This window comes from Dermacentor variabilis, chromosome 8 (assembly GCF_050947875.1).
Source record: "Dermacentor variabilis isolate Ectoservices chromosome 8, ASM5094787v1, whole genome shotgun sequence".
Taxonomy (NCBI): domain Eukaryota; kingdom Metazoa; phylum Arthropoda; class Arachnida; order Ixodida; family Ixodidae; genus Dermacentor; species Dermacentor variabilis.
In genome coordinates this window covers 42,459,709-42,478,426 of record NC_134575.1, presented here as the reverse complement: position 1 = coordinate 42,478,426, position 18,718 = coordinate 42,459,709, and the positions used below count along the sequence as shown (strand labels likewise).

The following is an 18,718-nucleotide window of genomic DNA, read 5'->3' as shown; positions in this document are numbered from 1 at the left end:
TAATGGCGAACTGCACCTCCGGCGCGGGTCGGCCCGGCATCGCACTATCTTCGGGATCGGCGCACGTGTATGGTAAGTTTTGCGTCTAGACACGGGCACGATCCTGGGGGAACTAGCCCGTAACAGCTTCGCTGTAAAGAATTCACGCTCGCAGTGGCGCAATAATAGGCAAAGATAGTCTGCGACGGCAACATTCATGGTCCTGGCAGCTTTTGCATGAAAGCTACTATATAGCGTTAACAGTTTACAGCATGGAAAAGGTGCTGTTTTCTGCTGCTCCGATGAGAGCACGAATCGGCACCTGAACGTAAAAATATCTCTCTCTACGACCTAAACGTATTGAAAGGTCCGTAGCGGCTGCGTGTCTCGACAACGCCCGTGGCCTCCGAGATCTCAGCGGTGCCATTTATGAATGTCATGAATTTATTATGTATGCTTACAGTGTGTCCCAGTACAGCGACAGCTGTCGCGCCAAGTTCAACCAAGCACCCCTGCCACAATGGGCGTCCGAACAGCCATGTCATAAAACTACTACTACTACTACTACTACTATATGAGAGCATGCAGGCTAGTTTTTTTGTTAATCCGAATAATATAGCTTTCTAATGATATCCAGCGCGGCGGCGTGAATTCGCCCCTAGTGCTAGATTACTTGAAAAAGCTGACATTTTCTCTTCTGTTTGAGAATTAAGCAAGTTTCACTAATTAATTAAGTATGATACAGTTTTGGGATATCCGACCCCGAAAACACCGTAAGATTGCCGCTGGCGTTCCGGTTAGTTTCTTCCCAATATGTACTTCTCTGTACTTCGTAACGACGTACTTGTAACGATGTACTTCGCTGAACGTATTGAACATGTACAAAACATATCTCGGAACTGGTGGTATTCTAATTTATTTATTTATTTATTTATTTATTTATTTATTTATTTATTTATTGATTTATTTATAGATACTGCGATCTTTTACATGATCTTAGCAGGGTGGGAACGTACAAGTACGTTCATAAAAACATACAGTTCAAGCACCGTTAATCACCGTTAAGCACCGTTAATTCACATCCTTAATCAGCTAGCTGTACATTTTGATTCCTCGCGCAGGTTAATGCATGCCCACCTCCATTCAGCAAGCCACCTGATGAGAATTTTTCTTTTTTCGTCAAGCACAGAATGCATTTAATGCGTTATGTGAATCTTGGTGCGGTTCACCGTATACTGTGTTCTGCGTTAACGTATATTTCTCAAATTCGTGTATTGAAAACGCCGCAAGTTATTTTTGGGTGAAAATTCCTATTTTGCATTCTGCATAATTTTGACATACATGACTCGTTCAGCTTTTCTGTTACCGCTGCCGCCCTCGAGGGTGTCATGGCCTCGCGGGGAACTCTCCTGCCTTTGGCCATAAAGTCTCCCGAGACAAGTTTTTTGTAAACCGTCCTCAATAAGCGATTAAGGAAAAACCAAGTATATTCTAAATAGTTATCCCCTTGCTATGCCTGAGCGACTTGACTATTCGTAAATTCGTAACCCCCCTCACATAATACTCCAGTCGGAGCCCGTGAGATACCTGAATAAATAGATCGGTGACTCTCCTGCATGTCTATACAGGGTGTCCCAGCTAAACTTTCGCCAGGGCTTAAAAAAGATATGTGGGTACGTGCCGAGCCCACACTTAGCGAAACTGCATGCTCTGATGCATGCAGTTTACAGAACTGCAATATCTGTTCTTGTAGCACAGCTACGAATTCATAAACTTCGTGCTTCATTTTTTTTTTTCAGACACACCAATTTTTGCAAATTCTTTTAGAAAAGTTCGGGCCCTAAATCAAAAACCGCTTCCAACGTCGCTATAAATTAAGGTTCTATTTTAACACGGTTCTCAATAAAAGTATTTCCTCCTCCTTTATTTCTCAAATGCAACAAATTTCATTAAAAATCGGCCCAGTACATCTCAGAAAAGCACTTCAGCGCTTGACATGTGTTTGAATAGGCGGCATCACAGTTGGGCCCGGAGTTACGCCACGCTATAGATTTCGAACGAGCGCTATTCGAGTAAGGATCTCAACCATCTTAACACGGCCCCTGCCCCCGAACCTTAATTCCCTGTCCGAGTTTCGCATGGCAAAGGATAACACTCAGGGTATTCTACCTTTGTATTTCTTAATGGAGGGGGATAGGGGAGCGAACGCAGTCCCCCACTACCAAAAATTGCATGCCCCATATGCCCCCAGTTTGGGGTAATGGCAGGGGTCAGCACAAGCGCGCACCGTTGTCAGATGGAAAGAGGACTTGGCACCCAGAGGTGCCGCGCCCCAGAGCTTAGATGTACTCGCCAACCCAACGTGATTCGGTACACTGACCCCGGCGCTCCTCCTCTGCCCCGGGTTCACTGGGCGGGGGGCTTTGGTTCGGGCCCACGGTCCTTCCCGGACAAGGTGGCTGCTGAGGTACAGCACAACTGGGCTACTGCACTCAACACACGAACAGTCATGTCGGTCTTACAGGACACGAGCGTGACAGACCCACGAATTGCCGTAACGCAAAAGAGGTCAAGGCATACAACCATGGACACCGCCAAAGGCATCCGCGGAGCAGCGCGACCACACGAGGGTGCGCCACGACCGGTTCCGGCTCTGGGTTCCACTGAGCCAAACAAAACCCCGTGGATCGACTGGCACACACGGCCAAGTCGAGCGACCTTAGGAGGATGCATCGTGACTTAATGGAGAGCTTTCTACCAGACTCATCAAAGATCACTGCAGCACGAGCCCACACTTCGAGAAACTTCTCGCCCAAGCGGTGCCGCTCCCGAGTGAGATGGAACCAGACCTCCTTCCGTGCTTTCGCAAGCACCTCGTGAAGGCCCGGCGCCCGCCCCCCGAAAACCGCTTCACTGCGTGCCAACCAAACGTGGTATGAGCACTCGACAAGAAGAAGCACGGACAGGTTGATCGCTTCCTTAGGCAAAGGGTGCAAAAATCGAACAGTCTGATATGGAAGACCTGGGAGACTAAAAACACTAGCAATCCGTTAAAGAAGAGCTGCGGGAAGCAAACACTGCGTAAAGACATGAACCGAATCCTCACGACCGCTACAAAAAGGGGCACACTTCACGAGCCGGGATGACTGTGAAGGGCCTGTAATTCACCGACAGGCACCCTCGCGCCAGGCGGCACATGAATATAGATCGCCTGGCGTCGAGGAAACTGGCCGTAATGAACTTCCAGCTTGGCCTGTGAACGGACAGATGGTACATTTGACAATGCGAGGGGAGACCTGGGATGAGGATATCGACTAGTTGTTGGATTGTAGTTGAAACTACATCGACGCCGGGGTGAACCTGGCGGAGGCATACCAGAGAGTTGGCAGTCGCCGAATAAATGGTCTATGGGGAACCTGAGCGAGGCACACAGTGGGAAAATGTGATCTGCGAAAACAAACGGAGTCCGGTACTACGAAAAAAGGAAGTAAAGCTTCGAGTCAGTAGCATACCCGAGTTAAGAGCGACCTGGGTACACCAGACGTGTAGCGCAGTAGCCACGACGCCCATGTCGGGAATTCCGAGTCCTCCCTTATCCTTGGGCAACTTAAGCACCAGCTGAGCTACACAACCAGCTGTCCCTTTCCATAGGAAACGAAAGAGAACCCTCTCCAAGGTAAGCTTGGTTCGGGTTGGAACACGAGACACACACGCCACGTACGCAAGGAAGGAAAACAGAAGTGAACGAATAATTGTCGCTCGAGCTGTCAATGGACGTGTCAACGCGCTGAATTCGGGAATCCTGGTTTCAGTCTTCTCCTTAGCTTGCTGCCAGTTTTCAGGAGACAGACCATCTGGATCGAATTGGAAACCTAGAATGCGCAACCGCGTTTTCGCGGGAAGACCATGAACGGGCTGCTGACTGGACGGAGTGGAGTTCAAGCACGTGGCTGCACTTTTCGACCTATTCAACCTTGCACCACTCGCCCCGCAGTAACTGTCCATGACATCCAAGAGGGTGCAAGCTAGTGCCTCGTCCGGGACGACAACATACAAGTCATCCGCATAGGCAAAGATTGCAACCAGAGGGGAACCTGGTGGGAGTAGGAACCTGCCAATTCTACTGTCACAGGACAACCTCTGCAGAAGCGGTTCAAAAGCGAGCACGTAGAGGGCAAGCGAGAGAGGAGTGGTGTACGGCAGGGAGATCCCCTGCCGTACACCACGCCCCTCAATGAATGCCTCCGAGACGCTATCCTGTTATGAGAACAGCAAAAGTCGGCCGAGAATACAATGCTTGGACCATCTGCCGAAAACCCACACTAAAGCCAGCTTCTTCCAGAACCCGGAACAGGTACCTATGGCTAATGATATAGAAAGCCTTCTCCTGATTAAAGGAGCACAGAATACCTGGAAGTTTCCTGGCATATATTTGCCCACAGGAGAAGGTCCCAGGCTGCTAAACCGTGAAGCTGAGTGGAACATCCCTGGACACAGCATGGCTGGTATGGACCCAAAAGTGTTGAGTACTGGACTGAGTCGGGATACACAGACACTTTGCTATGAGCTTATAATCGCAGTTCAGAAGTGTGATTGGACGTCATGCTCTTAGATCGGTGCTTCTCGACTCATACTTACAAAGGAGAGTGATTAGCCCCTTTCTTTGACATGCTTCACTGCGTAGCCTGTTCACCAATGATGCGAACGGCTTCCCTGACAGTGTCCAAAACTTCACATAAAATTCAACCATCGGATCCTGGATTGTGATTATGCTTCATAGACTTCAATGCCGAAAATAGGTCGTCCTCGACTATGGCTGAGTCGCAGACTTCCGGCGGCTCAGATGGTGAAACGAATGGAAACACAGCTGGAGTGGCAGCTGGTTCGCCATACAAGTTCGTGTGAAACTGCCTCGCCGGTGCAAGAACTCCATCTGGTGAATCGACTATGCTTCCATCACTTGGATCTACTACGGAAGAGGGAGTTGTGCTCTTCCTTGAAAGATATCTACGTAGGACATCTCTGCTGCACCACACTTCCATTTCCCACCGCTCAAGTTGGGGCTCTCAAGCCATCCCAACGTCGCTGCAGGAGAATCCGAAGTTCCTTTCGGAGTGAGGCCAGCGCCGGAGCAACACCAAGCCCGCAGGACAGTGGCTTCGAGAGCAGGATCGCGTCGTAGACGATTTTAACGTCCACGCGTTCCTAGCGCAATCGACGCTTGCCCCAAGACCTGAAGCACTCAAGCACACTGGCCTTCATCCCATTCTATGCCATCTAGATTCTTTCTGTTGTGCAGCGATCGAAAGAGAATGGATGACGCCTCTGCGGTTGCTTGCCTGTCCTTTAGGAGCCCTGGATTTAGATGCCACAGTCTTTTTCCTTGCGAGACCATGTTCGAATCGGCAAACCGCAGAATTAGAAAGCAGTGGTCGCTAAGAGAAAAAAAGAACCAACCATGGTTGGTTCATATTGGACGCCAGTCCAATGTGAGTCATAAAAACGATTGATGCGCCTTTCCTGTTTGTTGGCTTATGATATGACCAATATAAATCGGGCCCCTCGTTTTCTCGTTCCTGACTGTCCATGGCGAAGCACGCACCAAACATCGACCAGTTGGAACCATCAACACACCGGTGCTAATGAACCTTAACTAGTACGTGCTTTGCCTGCGCTGATCGCATTGCCCGCGAGCACAAGTTCTTGAGAGTCTTTCTTTGAATTCAGTAATGTAGGGGGATAGCGCGAACGCAGTCCCCCACTACCAAAAATTGCATGCCCCATCTGCCCCAGTTTGGGGTAGTGGCAGGGGTCAGCACGAGCGCAGTGCAATGCCCGCGCCTCTCCCTGGGGACACCGCCTCGCTGATCACGGTAATCCCGGCACCAGGTAAGTATGCCGAGTAATGGTCTCGCACGGCCTCCACACTCCGCGGAGGCGACAACATCGTTCCGGTGGGGGACGAGCTGCCGGATAAAAATTACGCCGTTGACTTATGCAGTTTGGTCACTAAGATGGCAAAAGTGTAATTCTCTATCTCTCTCCTTCGTTCCTTTTATTGTAACTCGCCCAAAGAGTCAGCAAAAAAGTCAGTAGTCCTTATCCAGCTGCTTAAAACAGAAGGTTTTCGACGATGGCGAACCAGTCAAGCTTCCCGTCGTTGACTGGTGGCGGAAGCACTTACCACGCTCCCGTACCCTCCTCCCATCTCTCTAGGTTGGACGCATATGACACACTCATGGATGGTTCTTTACTCTATGGGGGATACCAGGGATACCGTGAGGGCATGTGAGGGCACTCTCACGGATGCGCGCGGTAGGCGTGGTAACCGTGGTTGCATAACGCCCGGTACGTCTGCGTCAACGTTAATCTGGAGACACCCTAATGATAGTTGACGATTTAAAACTCAAAATCGCCCTCCGTACTGGTTAGAGTGACTACCCGCAGCCGCGCTGCAGACTGCACGGCTTCTGGTCGGAAATCACTCGCAGCTGAAACAGCATGCGACATCACGTTTCGTTCAAAGCTACGTTCGCGGGACTCCATTCTGCGTACTTCGAAAATTACAACCTGCATTCTCGGGAGCGCAGCCGCCGTCCTGAAGTGCATACGCGACCGATATTATATGCGACGGCGAACTTCGGCCCGCCGCCGCTGGGGAACCCGGCTGCCTCGTACGTCTCACTCAACCTCCCCAGTCACCGACGAAGCAAACCTCCGGAGGCCTAACGACGCGCACGGCTCCTCCGCCGTCGGGCTTTTCCTCGACACCGGCTACGTTGGCATGACATATCACAGGCACTAAGCCCCTTAAGCGCACTCAGACTGGTCGTTGACGATCCCTTAACAGTTGACACAGACCCTGCCACCAGTCAAAGCTACTAAGCCTGCCTCCACTTCATCGCCACACCTCTCTATCATTGCCAACTTCGAGGTAGGAGACAACGCTTCCTGCAATGCCCAGAACACCTCAATTCCTATTGCACAAGGTTGAATGCATGCCTATAACAATTATCTCCCGTACCAAAGAACCAGTCAACCTTCTAGGTAATGGCCTCCTCCATGCACACTGAGTCATTTAACGCCAGGTGAAAGCATTCCTGACTGCCCAGACATTCCAGGTGTGTGCCCTGGAGCACTCGAATTTAGTCGCAGTTCATATATCAAGCCACGCCGATTGGCCACTGAACTTCTGCATTAAACAAACGAACAAAGACCGTACCATTGCACTGTACCATCTTATGTGTCCGAAGGCTTACAAGCCGGCAACATAACAGGAGTACACTGGATTCAAGACATCCTACCAGCTAAGCTTGCAGATATCTGTTTCTCAGAATCCGAAGTTATCTGCACTCGATGAATGGGCTAGACAAATCCTGCACTTGTCACGTTCAAAGGAGCCCCACCTTCATGCATAATTCACTTCCTAAACATAATAATGTGGGTCTATCCATACAGGCCACGGCATGTAATCTATGCTACATGCCATTGTTTTAGCCACAAAAAGAACATCTGTCCAAACTCTGCCACATCAAAGTGCGACAGATGTGGTTTATAGAAAAATGATGATCACAAATGTGCAACTATGCCTTCATGCGGAAATCATAAAGGCAGAAACATGGCGACAGACCCCGCATGCCCAGCTACTAAATGAGATCAAATTTCACTAGTGGGAAGACTTAAAAAACATGCTCAAATTGGACACGAATCACCAAAACCTTCAATGGCCACCTCAAAAGTCCTTATTACAAGAAAAAATTTTCCACCACTTCTCAATCAGAAAGCCACTACATCTAAAGCATTGCTGCACCAAGCTGAGGGAGACCAAACCCGTATCCCAATAATCTCAAATACTGCCAAACCTAAAGGCCACCAGAGAAGAATTTTTCACATCCTTGGAAACCGCATTAACTGATACCATCAAATAACAGATTGTTCCTGTCCTGCAAGAAGAACTCGCTAAGCAAATACAGCTAGCAGGTCACTCACAAAAGTAATAAAGCAACAAGTACTTCCCCAGCTTTTGCAACACATCTTCACAGAGTGGTACATCATATACCATACCAACAATGACAATTCTGCCTAACGTCATTAATGCTACACTTCAAAGACAAATTCAGTTCACTCCATGATCACCTACCCAATCCCAACCATGAAGAGCTTTCTGTCCTCCCAGGATGCAACTACGGATTATTCAGTGGAACTGTTGTGGTCAGCAACCACAAAAAATGAAGCTTTTGCTACACCTGCAGCGAACCCATCCTATCGCCCTTCTTCAAGAAACCAATAGCTCCAGTACCATTCTGTTTGACTACGTCGTTTATCACAACCCCAGCCCACGTAAAGCTGCACTGTATTTAAGCAGACATACCACATTCACAACTGGACACTTCCGAGTATTGTAACGCAGAACAAGAGATCACTGCAGTGCGCTGTACGAGACATAACCACACATACATTATCACATTGGCCTATCTTCGTTTGGGACACTCACATACCTTCCAATATGATTTCTCTTGATTACACATTTTTGAAACCTTTGCCAATCAGATTTTTTTTCATTATTAGAGAAGATTTTAATGTACATCAATAATGGGGTTACCAACGCATTAGCAAACATGGACATCAATTCCTTACTCTCATGACAGCTGCTAAATTTACTCATTTTATTGACATAGACTCACCTATTCGACTAGCTCAGTATAGTCGTATAACCAGATACGACTTGGGTGCAGTCTAAAACTCAAGCATAGCTGGACTACGCTATCAGATACAATTGGAAGTGACCATCTCCCAATCACTATTACTCTCCATTCCAAACGGCACATCCCATGCAGATACGCCGAGTATGCTGTAAATCGAGATAAATACCATGCTGAACTCACCAGCAGTGATTTAGAACCACACGACTTCTCACACCTTGTTACAACAATTCAAAGCACTCTGAAAGACTCTTCCACTAAAACTTGCGTTCCTCACAAAAATCCCGATCCAGATCAGCATTTACTTAATATCTTAAATTCCCAAATTTTTCTACTCAAAACGAATACAAAGAGAGGGCATCACACCCCACCTTAGAAGAAAACTTAAGCCTGCCATCCAACGGCCCATTAGGTATGCAAATAAATTACATACTAATAAATTGAAAGAGTTAAGCAATTATCTTAATGGTACACATCATCTATCCAGAATTTCGACACTCCTTAATTAAATGTTTGGAAAATCCAAAAGCCAGAATACAGGGGAAAACATTGCCCTTCATCTTGACATTGCACCTGATGACCTAGCTAGTTAAGCAGGAGACATTTTATTTCCCCAACCAGCAACACCTGATCCCACCTTGTACGCAACCATGTTTCCACACACCTCCTCTTACCGACATGGACTCAAGAGTTTGTGTTAAGCTAATTAGGACTTGCACTTCACGCCGCAAAATCGGGAACTCCTCCGGGAGAGGACGGTGTCACAAATTCTGACCTAAGGAATCTTTCTGAAAATGCCAAAAGTGCTTTATTGCGGGCATGTTAAAATGCTTGTGAGAGGGGCACACTGCCTTTAGATTAGAAACAATCCCGTGTTGTATACCCACTCCTAAACCAGGCAGATCTCCTACACTCCTTACCAACTTGCGCCCTATGTCACTCACAGCCACGGTTAGCAAATTAGCAGAGCAGATGGTTTTGTATCGCTTGCAGCATTACGTAGAGACAAACAACATTCTTCACCCCTTCTAAGCAGGCTTTTGATGACAGGCAAGTGAACAAGATTCCCTACTGTTACTACGTATTCATATTCTTCTTCATACTAGGAACTGACCCTAAACCAAATCCATGCTCACTCAACAAAAATACAACTGCAATAAAACGTAAGCAAACAGAGCGTCCAGACACAGTAAACATATACACAGTCGCTTACAAAACTGACACAGATACCACAGCAGCATGGCAAATAGCTTCACTTGATGCTTGTAAGATATGCATATTACCACCAGATGTCATCATTAAAGGGGCAGAACTCGAAAGGATCATTCTGTCGCTTACTCATGCCATTTATGGCATATACACTTTCCCATGTTACAAACACATACACATTCACACCCACAATGGAGCGGCTTCCCTGGAATGCCAATGTCCCCTGTCACACAGCTTGAGCAGCCAGGAAATTCAGGAACTCAAAGCCACTCTGCTTAGCTACTATAACATCAACGTCACCCTTTCACAGGTACCCGGGCATGCTGGAAAACCCCAAAATGAAGAGGCCCACTTGGCGGTATGTGATCAACTTACCCTTGTGCCTCAAGCCAGCTGAACCCCTTCAGAATCTGAATGCGACCCAAATGAGCACCAGGCAGCTATTAAGAGGCAACACTGCTCGTCTTGTTAATTATACTCCCCTTCCCAAATCTTATTCACGCTCCCAGCAAGTCAACATGAGGCGACTCATGACTCTTGTTAACCTTTCCCCTGCCAAACGAGTATTTTCTTTCATGATCTACCAGATCAGGGAAGGTGTTCCCACTGCCATTTATGGAATACTACTGAACACCATCATTTGGTTCTGTCCCCAGTTTCAAAAGGCACGACTGATTTTCGTAGGCACCCTCCCAACTAACTTAAGATCTGTCGTTTAAGGACCTCCTCATTGTCACATCCACCCCAACTAGCAAAAGCAGTCTAGGATGCTCTTTTACATTTTTTTCTCTCACCTTTTCACTTTGTGCCTGTTATTCCCGTCCCGTTAGCCACCACAACCCTTTTCCCTTCCCTTTTCCCCAGGGGCCTGATGCATTGACATAAGGCCTCTGTTTTTCGTTCTACTTAATAAACATTTAAAACAACTACAAAGTTCAAGAGTGTGCTCGAAGCATGCATTCGGCAAAAAGTGATAGTCATTGGTTGAACGCCCTTCGCACCAGTAAATAGTATGCGAGCTGGTTGCTAGCAGGTGCACATCTCGCCTTCTGCATGCTGCAGGTAAATGTTTGCTCTCCACAAGGCGGCCACATGTCTGCTTCCATTGATAAATTACATTTTAGCATTGTACAGACAATATTTTAAGTGCAGCGACCTCATCGCCTACATAACACATGGAGCAAGATTTTCCTACAGGCTCCAATGGTTCTTCATCGTGTCATACGCATCATGATATACTGTCACCTAACCTATATTAAAATTTGGCTCGTATGGTGTCCTTTCTATATATCATTTGTTTCTATTGCTCCAGGTAATCAAATGCGTTCAGGCATATGTTAATGCAGTTGAATGCAACCTTCAAGGCAAACAGGGATTTGACCAAACAATGCACATTTGCAAGACCTTTCAACCATGACATTCAACATACACCAGATGCCTATCCTTGAAAAATTGGCGAGCAATGATTAAAATGTCCAAAACAATGTTTCACTCACATTAAATAAACCACATTTTGAACACAGCACTACAATGACTTTGAAGCATGGTGATGTCAACACAGAAGCTGGAGAAGAAGTTAAGGACTTCATGAGCAATGGAATGAAAAATGTTAGTCATAACGTTAAGAGACAGGAAGACAGCAGTGTAGATTAAAGAGCAAAGGGGGGCAGCCAATATGTTAGTTGATACTATAGGAGGAAGAAATGGAGCTGGGCAGGCCTTGTAATGCATAGGTTTAATAACCAGTGGTCTATAAGAGCTACAGAATGAGTGTCATGAAAAAGAGCAGAGGATGGCAGAGAATTAGGTGATGCAATGAAATTTGGAAATATGTAGGCATAAGATGGGGCCAGCTGGCACCAGCGAGGGGTAATTGGAGATCGCTGGGAAAGGCCATGGTTCTGCAATGAACATAAATAGGCTGGTGGTGATGATGACGAAAGTGGGCCCCAGGATGATCATGGTAGTGTTCTGACTTGGCAACGATATGTAGCGATTCTAGCCCAGTTCTTCGCGAAGTTTGATGGGATAGTTTCCTTAAACACAGCTGTTAGCAGACAGGTGCAAATAAACACACAGAGAAGGAACGATAATAATTGGAAGTAGCGCCAATGTTGTCTGTCCTTTTCACACTCCATCACTGGTCCAGGCAACACTCTACCAATTTTTAACAGGATTGGGCAACACCTTTTCATAAATACACCTCCCGAACAATTACGTCTGAAACAGCGCCGCCCACTCTTTTTACTTGCATCATCATCATGAAAACTTTATTGTAGTGTGGGGCATGCAGGCTCTCGGGGCCCCGCACGACCCCACTGCACTCAAGCATTTATGTTACTTCGGTCCATAACGCTGGCCACGGTCTGCACGACCGGGTCTACAGCGCGCAGCTGGGCCTCCCAGTGACTAGACAGGTTTAGCAGGGCATTGCTTACGCTCCGCTCCACACACACATATTGCGCGCACCGGTGGCTGCATAGAATGCATTGATTTCACTTATCTAACAAGCGTGTCTCCTAGAGACGTTACTGACGCGCTCTCAACTTGGCTGTAAAACGATTATGAAAGCAACTAGATGCACTCCGACGCTCCGCCAAATCGGGTTTTTAGCGGACCGTGGTCAGCGTTGCACGTTCTGCTATGTGCGCTGTGCACACGCACGTCAGTGTTCCCGGTAGCGTTCTGCTCAGCGGCTGTGCGCAAATTGGTTATGATAGGCCGGTCTGTGTTGCAATCGGCCGCGAGGAATGCATGCGCATAACCCCTACAACTATATTATACAGCTGGGCCATAGGATAAAGAACTGGCCCGTATTCTTAAATGTTCGCCTTCTGCGAAACTATCACAGTGGCCACACCTCCGCCAACGGCGGATGCTGATTGGCGGTTTCAGCAAAACCGGAAAATGAACAGTGCCATCTAGTAGCTCCGGCCTATGTCATTTTAAGAGGAAGCTTTAGCTTGGGTACTCGAATCTAAATACATGTAAAAAGAGAATTTGTTTTTCTTGGCAACCACTGCACCGAATTTGACAAGGTTTGTTGCATTTAAAAGAAAACCTTAAAATCGAGTGACTGTTGGTTTCGGATCTTTGATTTAAATCGTCAATTTTTTATTAAAAATTGGCAAAAATCAAAAATTTTCAAGAAGCGAAACTATCAAGTTTACAACTCTAACTCAACAACGAAAAACAATAATACAATTCTGTGAATTGCATATAATAGCATATCGAAAGCGGACAAAATTGATATGTCCCACATGAATCTAAAGAAATTTAGTACTGTGGAAATACAGCTTTTGCAGAACCCTTGTAACCAACGTAACAAATTCACGTAATATGTAAAATGATGCATCGAATTTGGCCGCTTTCAATGATCTAATGGATGCCGTTTACAGTACCGCGATATCTGTTCTTCATGCAGAGATATAAATTTGTCAACTTCATGCTTCTATTCTTTTCAAACGGTCGAATATTTGAAAATCTTTTTTAACACAATTCAGGCCCTAAATCGAAATTCCGCTTCCAGCAGTCACTAGAATTTAACTTTCTCTCTCAAATGCAACAAATTTCATTAACACTGGTGCAGGGGTCATCTCAGAAAAACGTTTTTACGTTTTACATGTATTTGAATAAGCCGCGTCAGAGTTGGACCCGAGCTAAAGCTTCCTCTTAGCGTCATGGTGTCGATGGGTACACACTACAGTGAACTAGAATACATTAATATATTCTAGTTCACTGTAGTACACACACGCCGTCTTTTGGCATTCGGTTGGTGGTGGTGCGCAGTAGATAAGATAGGTGGTACCTTATAGTAGCCTTCTTGGTGGCGGCTTACACGCGTTGTTTTGCGGCGATATTTGTTGATTAACTTAAAATACAGCATTTCACACTTCGTTACTCAATTTATTTTACTCAAAGCGGCCGTAACCAGTGCGCAGAACTGTACAGCAGCCACCACATTCGAAAACAACACACCCGAGCCGCTGTGCACTCGCACCGTGCACTCTCACGCGTCGTGAAGCGTTCGACAGCGCGTATTGGTTGTGCACGGTGACGTCACGGGTACACAATCATGCCTTTCTTTACATTCAGAAATGGAGGGGGATAGCGCGAACGCAGTCCCCCACTACCAAAAATTGCATGCCCCATCTGCCCCAGTTTGGGGTAGTGGCAGGGGTCAGCACGAGCGCAGTGCAATGCCCGCGCCTCTCCCTGGAGACACCGCCTCGCTGATCACGGTAATCCCGGCACCAGGTAAGTATGCCGAGGGACGGTCTCGCACGGCCTCCACAATCCGCGGAGACGGCATACTCGCCTCGGTTCGGCATGAATTGCCGGACACAAATTACGCCGTTTACTGCAGAGTTTGGTCACTGCGTTGGTAAAAGTATCGATACTTTTGATCCTTCCCTCGGACCTTTTAATGCAATCTTTAAATATACCCATACAGATGTGACCATGGTTCATTGACATGCTCAAAAGAGAACGTTTTTGCGACAACGGCACGCCCGTCTAGCTTCGCGTCGTCGACGGGTGGCGGAGCCGCTTACTACGCTCCAGGACCCTCACATCTCTCTAGGTTGGACGTGTAGGACACACGCCTGGATGTACGAATAGCCAGCGCCAGCGCCTCCTTTAGAGGAGGCGCTGGAGTAGCGCACCCCAACAGACAAGGACAGACGCACGGCCACAGCCTCCATGCACACGGCTGTGTGGATATTTTTCTGGCGACAGCCTAACGTACAGTGAGCTAGTATTTCAGTTCACTACAGCCTAACGAAATCGGGTGAACACCTCACTCTTCTGCATTAACGCCTTGTTGCAACTACGGCAACAGCGCCGCCGCCGCCAACTGCAGAGCTACTCGTCGGAAATCACGCTCGGCTAGGTAGCGTACAACGTTTTATAAGCTTCCTCGAGGTGTCACGAACGGCAAGTTCCAAGGTGCGTTCGCCGATTTCGTTCTACATGCTTCGAAAATAAAATGATAAAACTGGGCTCCCTGCGTGGCCGGCGAGTGTGATATGGACGTCCGGACAGTTCGTGTCGCAGTACTTCGGATCGCGATCGAACCTGGTCACTATTGAATTTCTCAACCGCCACTGCATGCAATTAACGATGCTTGTGAGAGCGGTACACTGTCTTTAGATTGGAAACACTCCATTGTTATACCCATTCCTAAACCAGGCAAACCCCCACAGTCCTTGCTAACTTGCAGCGATGGTTCTGAATAGCTTGCAGCATTACACAGAGGCAAACAACTTTCTTCACCCCTTCCAAGTAGGCTTTCGATCACAAACAAATGCACAAGATGCCCTACTGTTACCACGTGAGCATATTATTCCTCCTATTAGCACGGCACAAACAAGAACAGTAGTTGGAATAGACATTAGAGAGGCTTATGACATGGTCCCACGCCAATAGGTAATTGAAAGCGCTGAAAATTTTGGTAAAATAGGCCAATGCCTAAATTTCATAAAATCTTTCTAGTTCAATCGCCATGAGCAAAATCACAGTAGGAAATACATTATCTCGATCACTACCTAATAATACCGGCCTTCTGAAATGCACCATCCTGTCACCCACTCCTTTTAATTTGCAGTAAAACACGTTGTGGGGCTAGTTGGTGCATAGCTTTCAATAGAATAAGCACCAAAATTGACAGCACACAAGAAGAAATACAGACAGGACAAGGTGCTACTTGCAACTGTTTATTGAAATGACAAGTGGCTGATTATATAGCCACTTGTCATTTCAATAAACAGTTGCAAGTAGCGCCTTGTCCTGTCTGTATTTCTTCTTGTGTGCCGTCAATTTTGGCGCTTATTCTATTGAAACCTTTTAATTTGGTAATGGCCCGTTTCCCTGCATATCTCAGAGACATCACAGGCATACATTTTAGTATATACGCAGATGACATAACATTGTGGTCCAACACAGGCATGATAGGAAAAGAAGAGCACACCCTTCAACAAGGTATTAATGCCATCCAAGACTTGGTATGAATGCTTAACCCCAGAAATCAGAGTAAATTGTAGTAATGAATGGCCCCAGATAAAGAACAAAATCAATACGCCAATTATTGTCACTCAAACTTTACAACCAGCCTATACTATTTCAACCCACTATAAGGGTGCTGGCTTTAAATATTGACCAAGGTGTCAAAAGCTAATCACTAAAATAATCTAAAGGTGAAACAAATACTTAGTATTATCAAGCACTTTATGTGTCGCCAATCTCATCTCAAGGAAGACTAACTTTAGACAACTATGCCATGCATGATCGTCTCGCATGTTACATACACATATCCATCTTTTAATTTTACGCGAAAGCTACAGTGTGCAATCGAAATCCTGTACACAGAGAGTCTCCCATCTCATTACTGGTCTGCCAATGCAGACAAAAATTCAGCACCTCTACAGCAACAGTAATACGACAACATATGCACACAGAGCAGGTGCACTTCTCAATTCACATATTCAACTTTCAACGACCTCATATGGACAACATATTGATCAAGCCATCAGTCACAATACAACACAGCTACCTGATATACCTTCAGTACTACCACTATGGGCTACTCTATCACTAACTGATCCTAAACCAAGTCCATGCCCACTCAACAAAAATACAGCCGCAATACAACATAAGCAAACAGAGCGTCCAGACACACTAAACACATACACAGAGGCTTCCAAAACTGACACAGATACAACAGCAGCAAGGCAAATACCTTCACTTGATGCTTGTAAGATATGCATATTACCACCAGACGTCACCATTAAAGGGGCAGAACTCGAACGGATCATTCTGTCGCTTATACTCATGTCACCAATGGCATATCCACTGTCCCATGTTACAAACACATACGCCTTCACACCAACAGTGGAGTGGCTTTCCTGGAGTGCCAATATCCCCCGTCACACAGCTTGGGCACCCAGGAAATTCGGAAACTCAAGGCCACTCTGTTTCGCTACTACAACGTCAATGCCACCATCGCATGGGTGCCCGGACATGCTGGAAAACCGCAATATGAGGAGGCCCACCTGATGGCATCTGATGAACTCACCCTCATGTCTTAAGCCAGCTGGACCCCTTCTGACTCTGAATATGACCCAAATGAGGACATGGTAGCTATTAAGAGGCAACGCAATGAGCATTCTGCTTGTCTTGTTAATCGCACTCCCCTTTACAAATCTTATTCACGCTCCCAGCCAGCCCGCATGAGGCAACTCATGGCTCTTACTAACCTTTCCCCTGCCAAGACGAATGACACATTTTCTTTCATGATCTACCAGATCAGGGAAAGTGTTTGCACTGCCAATTATCGAATACTACTGAACACATCATTTGGTTCTTCCCCAGTTTCAAAAGTAACGACAGGTCCTCGTGGACACCCTCCAAACTAACTTAAGACCCGAGTCGTTTAAGGACCTCCTGGTTCTGCCACATCAACCTTAACTAGCTAAAGCAATGTGGGACGCTCCTTTAGATTTTCTCTCCCACTTTCTTATTTTTTGCCTGTTATTCCCCATCCCATAAACCACCACAACCCTTTTGCCTTCCTCGAGTGGCGCAACTGCCAATCAAACATGCTTGCCATGTTCGAGCAGCTTCTCTCCAACGAAGCGCAGGTGGACGTTTCTCTCTTCCCCAAAGGACTTATGAATTGACACAAGGCCTCTGGTTTCCCTTTTTGCTTAATGTTTCAAACGTTCAACAGCGCCCTTGAAGTGTGCATTCAATAAAAAGTAATTGTCGCTGGTTGTGAGCACTTAATACCAATACATAGTATGTGGGTTGGTTTCTAGCCGGTGCACTTCACACCTTGTGCAAGCTGCAGGTAAATTTTTGCTCTCCACAAGGCCATTACATGTTTGCTTCCACTGATAAATTAAGGTTAAGCATTGTACAGGCCATATGTAAGTGCAGCGACTTTATCACCTAATAATACGCGGCGCAATATTTTCCTACAGGCTCGAGCACTCTGGTCCTTCATCATGTCATTATGTTGGTAGCCACTTATATGCATTATGATGTACTGTCACCACACCTAATTAAAATTTGGCCCTATGGTGTCCTTTGACAATATCATTTGTTTGTAATGGCCCAAGTAAGCGAATGTGTTCAAGCATATGTTAATGCAGTTGGATGCAACTTTCAAGGCAAACAGGGATTTGACCAAACAATGCACATTCCCAACCTTTCAACCACGACATTTAATTTGCACCAGATGCCTAGCCTTGAAGTCTCGGTTATGCACAGACCAGCAATGGAAGCGTTCCCGCTCCAGGTCCTGCTCCTGCTCGGACAACCAACAGGGAATGACCCGGAACCTCAGCGGACCTATTGCGCCAGTATCACAAACAGTGAGCTGGTCAGTACAGCTCTTCCCCTCTCACACAGCCCCCAAAACAACACCCTCTCACCACAGCTACACCCAGCAACCACCCCACACAATTCTTTGCGCACACATTGCCCTGATATTCAACAGCAAATCCTAGCTGAACTAAAGGCCATCAGAAAGTAAAATAAACGCCTTCAGGAGGAAAACAACCAAACTCTGCAGGCACATTGCAGAACCATAAAACAGTTGTACTACTCGTCAGCAGTCTTCACCAATAAGCACACCCTCATTGCCATCATCTTCGGAAAGTTCTGAATCCATTATTCTCACGGAATCAGCAAAACTGACGAAATTGCACAAGTCGAGGAGAAAGTCATTACACTGCAACAGCAGATGCTAGCAATGCAACATAGCATCCAACAACTGGCAAATGTTATCAAAGAAACACATCTCGCAAATGATCAGTGACATAAGAAAG

The 18,718-nt window shown here is 46.5% G+C and overlaps 1 protein-coding gene and 2 non-coding genes across 6 annotated transcripts in view; all 3 read right to left on the bottom strand.

The window, feature by feature from the left end:
• LOC142590147 (uncharacterized) overlaps nucleotides 1-18,718 on the bottom strand; it is a 92,918-nt gene that overhangs the window by 60,145 nt on the left and 14,055 nt on the right. The gene's annotated exons all lie outside the window — the stretch shown is intronic.
• LOC142591731 (U1 spliceosomal RNA) lies at nucleotides 5,713-5,876 on the bottom strand. The gene has a single exon (XR_012830496.1). It is a non-coding gene; the product is annotated as a U1 spliceosomal RNA (small nuclear RNA).
• Nucleotides 13,992-14,155, bottom strand: LOC142591739 (U1 spliceosomal RNA). The gene has a single exon (XR_012830503.1). It is a non-coding gene; the product is annotated as a U1 spliceosomal RNA (small nuclear RNA).